Genomic DNA, 8,117 nt, shown 5'->3' on the forward strand with positions numbered 1-8,117 from the left:
ACTTTGCTTGCTGAAAGTGAGGATGACTTGAGGCACTTACTGGTGAATGCTGAAGAATGCAGTCTGCAGTATGGATTATGCCTCAATATAAAGAAAACAAAAATGCTCACAACTGGAGCAATCAGCAGCATCACAATAAATGGAGAGAAGATAGAGGTTGTCAAAGAATTCACGTTGCTTGGTTCTACAAGTGATGCCAATGGAAGCAGCAGTCAGAACATTAGAAGATGTGTAGCATTGGGAAAGTCACCCATGAAGGAACTGTTTCAAGTGCTGAGGAGCACGGATGTCTCCTTGAGGACTAAGGTGTGCCTGACACAAGCCATGATATTTCCAATCACCTGGTATGCATGTGAGAGCTGGACAATGTAAAAGGATGACTGAAGGAGAGTTGATGCTTTTGAGTTGTGGTGCTGGTGAAGAATGCTGAAAATACCATGGAGTGCTAAAAGAACTAACAGATCTGTCTTGGAGGAAGGGCACCTGAAATGCTCTTTGGAAGCGAGAATGGCCAGACTTTGTCTCACCTACTTTGGTCATATTGTCAGAAGGGACCATTACCTGGAAAAGGATGTCATGCTTGGTAGGGTGGAGGGTCGACAAAAGAGGGAAAGGCCTTCAATGAGATGGATTGACGTGGTGGCTGCGATGATGTGGTCAAATATAGCAGGGATCGTGGAGCTGGAGCGGGATTGGGCAGTGTTTCGTTCTGCTGTGCATGGGGTCACTATGAGTCGGAAATGTCTCAATGGCACCTAACAAGAACATAACATACATAGTCCTGACCGTTGTTTCCATTGGCATCGATTGTAGAACTAAGTGATGGTAAGTCTCTGACAATTTCAAACTTATTTCCATTTATCATGATGCTGTTTATAGGTCTAGTTGTGAGGATTTTTGTTTTCTTTATATGGACATGCAATCCATATTGCAGACTGTATTCTTCAGTCTTCACCAGTAAGTGCCCTCAAGTCATTCTCACTTTCAGCAAACAAAGTTGTGTCGTCAGCATATCGCAGGTTGTTAACAATTCTTCCGCCAATCTTTTTCTGCCACATTCTTCTTCGTAAAATCCAGCCTCTCGGATTATCTGGTTAGAATACAGATTAAACAAGTATGGTGAAAAGATACAACCCTGACAAACTCCCTTGTTAATTTTAAGCCATGCAGTGTCCTCTTATTCTGTTCTAACAACAGTCTCCTGGTCTATGTACAGGTTACTCATGAGTATAATCAAGTGTTCTGGAATTCCCATTCTTCTCAGTGTTACCCAAAAATTTGTTATGATCCACAGAATCAAATGCTTTTGCATAGTCTATAAACACAAGTAAAGATCTTTCCACTATTCTTTCCTTTGAGCCAAGATCCATCTGATATCAGCAATGATAGCCCTCATTCCACATCCTCTCCTGAAACCAGCTTGCATTTCTTAAAGTTCTCTGTCAATATACTGATGCAACCATTTTTGAATTATCTTCAACAAGATTTTACATCCATGAGATATTAATGATAATTTTTGACAATTTCCACATTCTGTGGGATCACCTTTCTTTGGAATGGGTACAAATATGGATCTCTTTCAGTCAGTTGGCCATGTAGCTGTCTTCCAAATCTCTTGGCATAGCTGAGTGAGTGCCTCCAGCAGGGCACCCATTTGTTGAAACATCCCAATGGGTATTTTGTCAATTCCTGGAGCCTTGTTCTTCGCTAATTCCTTCAGTACAGTTTTGATTTCCTCTTTCAATACCATTGGTTCTTGAACATATGCCACTTCCTGAAGTGGATGAAGATTGACCAGGTCTTTTTGGTACAGTGACTCTGTGTATTCCTTCCATCTTCTTTTGATGCTTCCTGCATCATTTAATATTTTGGCCATAGAATCTTTCAATATTGCAACTCAAGACTTATTTTTTTTCCTTAGATTATGTATTTTCCTTCCAAAATTATGTATTATAAATCCTAACCTCTATGCCAGTTGTTATAATCTTATTTGGTTTGTTATGCTAATTAGACAGATTTAATATGGGGTGTGTTTTGAGTCAATCTCCTTTGAGATATAAGAGGATTAAACAAGCAAGTGAGACACACAGATGGGGAAAGAAAGATGTCAAGCCACATGAAAATTACACAGAAGCAGAAGTTCAAAGAAACAAGAACCTTTTGTGGGAGCCAAGAGAAAGAACATCTTTACTTAGAGCCAGCATTCTGAATTTAGAGTTCTAGCCTCCTTGACTGTGAGAAAATATTTTTATTTGTTAAAGCCATCCACTTGTAATGTTTCTTTTATAGCAGCACTAGACAACTAAGGCATCTCAATAGTTGATTTTATGACCATGTCACACCCATAAAGCAGTCAAGAAGCAGTGGACTGTCATGCTCCACAGTGCACATACTCACTTCTGACAAAACCTGGCAATCAGATATTACCAGGCCAGGAAAATGTCCACTACATTGCTGAATCTTTTACAACTTATGCAAGGGCGTCTCACTGGGGTAAATTAAATCACATCTAGTAGTCTAGGTGTAAGAATCTGGAAGATGTATTCTAAATCTTGTAGTCCTATTGATACCCAGAGGACACAGAGAAGCATTGGATGCCAAGGTATCAACAGTCTATATTTAGCACAAACTCACTCCTTGTCACACTCTCTTTTTTCTCTGCTTCATTTTTTCTTGGAATATAAAATATGTATTTGGTACTTTTCATTATCTATCTTTCCCAATATAATGTAAAATCCAAGGCAGGTGCTTTGAATATATTTTTTAACTGCTATATCCTAAGGCTAGAAAATGCCTCTTGACAGAGTACAGAGCTTGAAAAATATCTGCTGAATGTATGAACGAACAGAAATCAGTACATATCTACTCAAATGGATGGTCGCATGAAAATGTTGTGGAAGGTAAATAGCATGTTCTATGTTGTATATGAGGTGTTACCACTAGATGATTTCAGTGAACAGGAAAAGGAGAAGCCATTAGGAATTAAATCAGTAAATTTATGAGAAATTCAATTTTATTTCATCAAGATATTATGAGAAGAGAAAGCAATCAGTTAATAGTGCTTTTTTTTTTTTAATGGAAATCATATTTACATCTCTTAGACAAGAAAAATAAACCAAATCTGAAGGGAAACAAATGTATATTTGATATTTGGAGGTAAAGGAAAGTTCTGTTATTTTTTTCACCTCTCATTTGTTGCTACTTGCAATGGGAGACTGATCTGATAGGTGACACTGTGAAAACTCTGTGTGTATGCTGGCTCAGCCTTTCTTCTTTTGCTCACAGAACTGAATCACTACCAGGACAAATGCCAGAAGCCCACTGGGCCAAGCTCTGCCTCTGCAGGGGGTGGGGTCCAACTGCCTAGCTGTTGCATGACTGGGTTGTTGTTGTGTTGTTTGCCATTGAGTTGGCCCCGACTCATAGCGACCCCTCCTTGGGTTTCCGAGGCAGTATCACTACGGAAGTAGGAATGCCCAACCTTCCTTCCGAGGAGTGGCTAGTGGGTTGAACCGCCAGCCTTCTGGTTAGCAGTCAAGTAACTTAGTCACTATGCTACCAGAGCTACTGGGTAGTTAAGTTCAATTCATGGGCTGAAAATAAGGGGGATATTTTTACACCATGAATGAAGTTACATTATTCAATCCATATTTATCAGAAACAAAACAACGGTGGTGTATTTATTTATTTATTTATTTTTAAATCCCTACTTGTCTCTTGTGCCTATCACAGTGATTCTCAGACTTAGATATACATTGAAATCACCTGGAGAGCTTTAAAGTAAATTGGTATCTTGCTTCCACTTTCAGAGATTCTGACTTAATTGTTTTGGGGTATAGATTAAGGAGCTTGGTGAGGTAGTGCCTAAGGCATTTGACTGCTAACCAGAAGGCTGACATTTCAAGCCCACGGCCACTCTGGGGAAGGAAGCCTGGGCAATCTACTTCTGGAAAGATCTACCACCTCGGAAACTCAAAGGGGGTCGCTGTGAGTCAGAATCAACTCGATGACAATGAGGTGTTTTTTTTTGGGGGGGGATGTGTGCAGATTTAAGAATTTGCAGTTTTAAAAGCTCCCCAAATGATTCTAATAATTAGCCAATGTTTCATGCCATTGTCTTATGGGAAGGACTTAAGTAATTAGCCTCTCCAAATTCAGCCCAACCGATTGAAACTGGCACTACCTTATTGTGTACCTTACTTGAAAATGCTTTTTAAAAGTTCTTAGAGATTTCATATTCCTACTACTTCCTGGAAACTGACAGGTTCTTAGATATGGCTAAGGTCTTCATTAGCCAGAAACCTCTTGTCATCTTAAACTCTACTCTAGTCATTCTTCAGAGAAGCTGTAGTTGCAAAGTACTCTGAGCTTCCACATAAGGAATTTATCATAACACATCCCTTTGAAAGAAGAATGAATTTTATAGAGATTTTACCAAAAATGACTCCTTTGATAATTCATGCACAGAATCCAAAACCACACCAAACTCACTGCTGTAGAGTCAGATCCAACTCATAGCGACCTCTCCTTGGGCTTCTGAGGTGGTATCAATATGGAAGTAGATTGCCCAATCTTCCTTCTGGGGAGTGGCTGGTGGGTTTGAACTGCCAGCCTTCTGGTTAGCAGTCAAATGCCTTAGGCATTCCTCAACCAGACACATAAATATATTATATTGTAACAACTACAAAATATTTCCACAAAGCATCCACCAAAAGTCCATCAAAAGTTTTAAATTCTTGAAATAGTGACCTCTATAAATTTAGTTATTTTGAATTAACATGTATGTCCAAATATCACATATGAAGAAACAAAACAAAAACCTGCCCTTCCTACAAATTATACTATCTAGACCTGTTTTATGTGTACCTCCTCCCTAACTATCAGGTATTTGGACCAAGAGTATTCATGTGACACAACCTGCTTATAGATTAGTCTATGAAATATATTGTATTATAAGACATTGAAAGACTATCTGAATGCATCAAATCACTTGAGATAATTTGAAGCAAAGAATTTCAAGGAAGTGGATCAGTTAGAAAAAGGATGGAAAGTGACCATAATCTATGAAGTAGAATCAGTTCTGTGTACAGACCAAGTTATGAGAATGCATACTTCGAGTAAGCAGAGGAAAATGGAGTAGATAAAGAAATAGAACTCGTTCACTGATGTCACGTGGGGGTGGGGAGGTGACTAGATTCTAAAGTGCCTCTGTTTCTGAGTTCTTGTGATTCTAGTTGTTGTCTACGTGTATCTTTTGCTGTTGTTGTTATTTGCCATCGAGTCGGACCTGACTCATAGTGACCCCTCCTTGGGTTTCCCAGGCAATATCACTACTGAAGTAGATTGCTCAACCTTTCTTCCGGGGAGTGGCTGGTAGATTTGAACCACCAGCCTTCTGGTTAGCAGTCAAGTACCTCAGACAGGTATCTTAAGTCTTCATTTTAAACCAAAGATCCAAATGAAAACATTCTACATGTAGGAGCTCTGGTAGCATAGTGCCTAAGGTACTTGACTGCTATGCAGAAGGCTGGAGGTTCAAACCCACCAGCCACTCCTCTGAAGGAAGATTGGGCAATCTAATTCTGTAGTAATACTGCCTTGGAAATCCAAGGAGGGGTCACTATGAGTCAGGTCAGGCTCCACCACACATGACAACAACAACAACATGTGTAGGGAGTCAGGAACTTTACTTTAAATGTAATCTACAGTTTCTTTAAAATGATAAAGAGTAAAGATGTCACTAAGGTGTAGGAAGGTTGGGCGATCCTACTTCCGTAGTGATACTGCCTCGGAAACCCAAGGAGGGGTAGCTATGAGTCGGGGCCAACTCGACGGCACATAACAACAACAACAACAGCCCAAGCCATGGTATTTTCAATAGCCTCACATGCATGTGGAAGTTGGACAATGAATAAGTAAGACTGAAGAAGAACTGATGCATTTGAATGGTGGTGTTGGTGAAAAATACTGAAAATACCATTGACGTCAAGAAGAACAAACAAATCTGTCTTGGAAGAAGTACAGTTGGAAGGCTCTCTAGAAGCAAAAATGACCAGACTTTATCTCACATACTTTGTATTGTCAGAAGGGACCAATACCTTGAGAAGGATATCATATTTGGTAAAATAGAGGGTCAGCAAAAAAGGAGAAAACTCTTGATGAGATGAATTGACAATGTGGTTGCAAAGAAGAACTCAAGCACAGAAAAGATTATAAGAATGATGAAGGATTAGGCAGTGTGTCTTCCATTGTACATAGGGTCACTATGAGTCAGAACTGACACAATGGCACCTAACAACAGCAGTAATCTGTAATCAAATTTATGTAATATCAATACATTCAAGGATCTTTTCAAAAAGTAATTCGCTAGTTATGGCAAACATTTGAGAAGTTATCCCTACTTCCAAGATGTACAGCAATAAGTAGTCTCATGTTTAAATCAAAGGTGGGACTTCTGGACAAAACAGTAGGATTCAGCCCACAGTGGTATCAAATTGGTCTGTTATATATTTTAAATTGGAAGATTGGACATAAAATTCTGTGTTCCTGCCTATTCCTGAAAAATTGGGCTGAAGACCATAGGCTAACATTCCTGTTCCATTTTGTTAGAGTTTATATGGACCTAAATCCTTTGAAGGGTCTTGCATTTTCCAGTTTGCTGCAGTTAACCATGCAATTATGTGGCTAAATTTCATTTGCCATTTTAATTGGTTTTACACTATTTATTTTGCAGTTAGAAAAGTGTAAGTGAGGCTTCCTCAAAAAAAAAAAAAAGTGGAGACAGAATTTATTTATTTTTTTTAGTATCACAATTGTTTTTATGTATTTCATATAACAGCAGAGTCATAACATGAGGGGAAAAATATGTAATTTAAGGAAGAAATGTGTTACCTACCTTGCTCCTAAAAGATTTTAGTATTACAAGGGCAAGCTGAAGTGAAATGCCAACCTTTCTGCTACAAAATAACATATCCTGGGGAAAAGAGTAAAAAGATAATAGAAAACTTGCTTTCCTGGAATTTTCTAGGTGATTTAGATGAGAGAATAGTAACCATAATCTCTTTTCTTTTCTTTTGTAAAAATATAATTCTTAAATCTTAAGAAGATCTTTATTCATAAACGCAGCATAAAATTTCACATACATATAAATATATCACACACTACTTTTGCGTGAAGCTCTGGTAGCATAGTGCCTAAGGCACTTGACTGCTAACCAGAAGGCTGGTGTTCAAACCCACCAGCCACTCCTCGGAAGGAAGATGGGGCAATCCACTTCCGTACTGATACTGCCTTGGAAACCCAAGGTGAGGTCGCTATAAGTCGGGTCCAACTCAACAGCACATAACAACAACAACAACAACTTTTGTGTGAAGTCTTTTTTCCTACTTCTATAAAGATTTACTGCCTTGGCAACCCAAAGGGGGTCACTATGAGTCGGAATCAATTCAATGACAGTGACTTTTTTTTTCCTTTTTCTTTTACTTTTAGTTGACTCTTTCCTCCCTGTCAGTTTGACCCCTCCATCTTAATCCATCTTCTCTACCACCCACTCCAGACAGTTAACTAACATTGACCATTTAAAATGTATCTGTCAATATTTTTCTTCATACTTTTGTCATCATCTACTGAGATAGGCACACAATACACACATACCCTTGCTAAAATGTTAAATGTTTATAGTTTAAATTTTGGGGCTAGATTCTAGGAATGGGAATTTTAGTTTGGATGTAATAGGTAAATTTCAAATGATGATATCAGGTTGCCTTCCAAAAAGTCAGTAATAATTCACATTTCCAAAAGCAATGCATGATACTAGTCTTTTCCCAGAACTACTGACCAGTATTAGGTATTAGAATATGTTATGGATTGAATTATACCCCCTCAAAAGATATTTTGAAGTCCTAGCCCCTGGTACGTATGAATGTGTCCTTATTTGAAAATAGGGACTTCAAAGATGATATCAGTTAACATGAGATCTGCTTTAGTTATCTAGTGCTGCTATTATAAAAATATCACAAGTGGTTGGCTTTAACAAACAGAAATTTACTTTCTTACAGGTTAGGAAGTGTCTTTGGTTGGGTTCTCCAGAGAAGCAAAACCATATATATGTGTGTGTA

The sequence above is a fragment of the Orycteropus afer genome, unplaced genomic scaffold, assembly GCF_000298275.1.
Source record: "Orycteropus afer afer isolate SDZICR_OR568_19922 unplaced genomic scaffold, OryAfe1.0 scaffold00391, whole genome shotgun sequence".
Taxonomy (NCBI): domain Eukaryota; kingdom Metazoa; phylum Chordata; class Mammalia; order Tubulidentata; family Orycteropodidae; genus Orycteropus; species Orycteropus afer.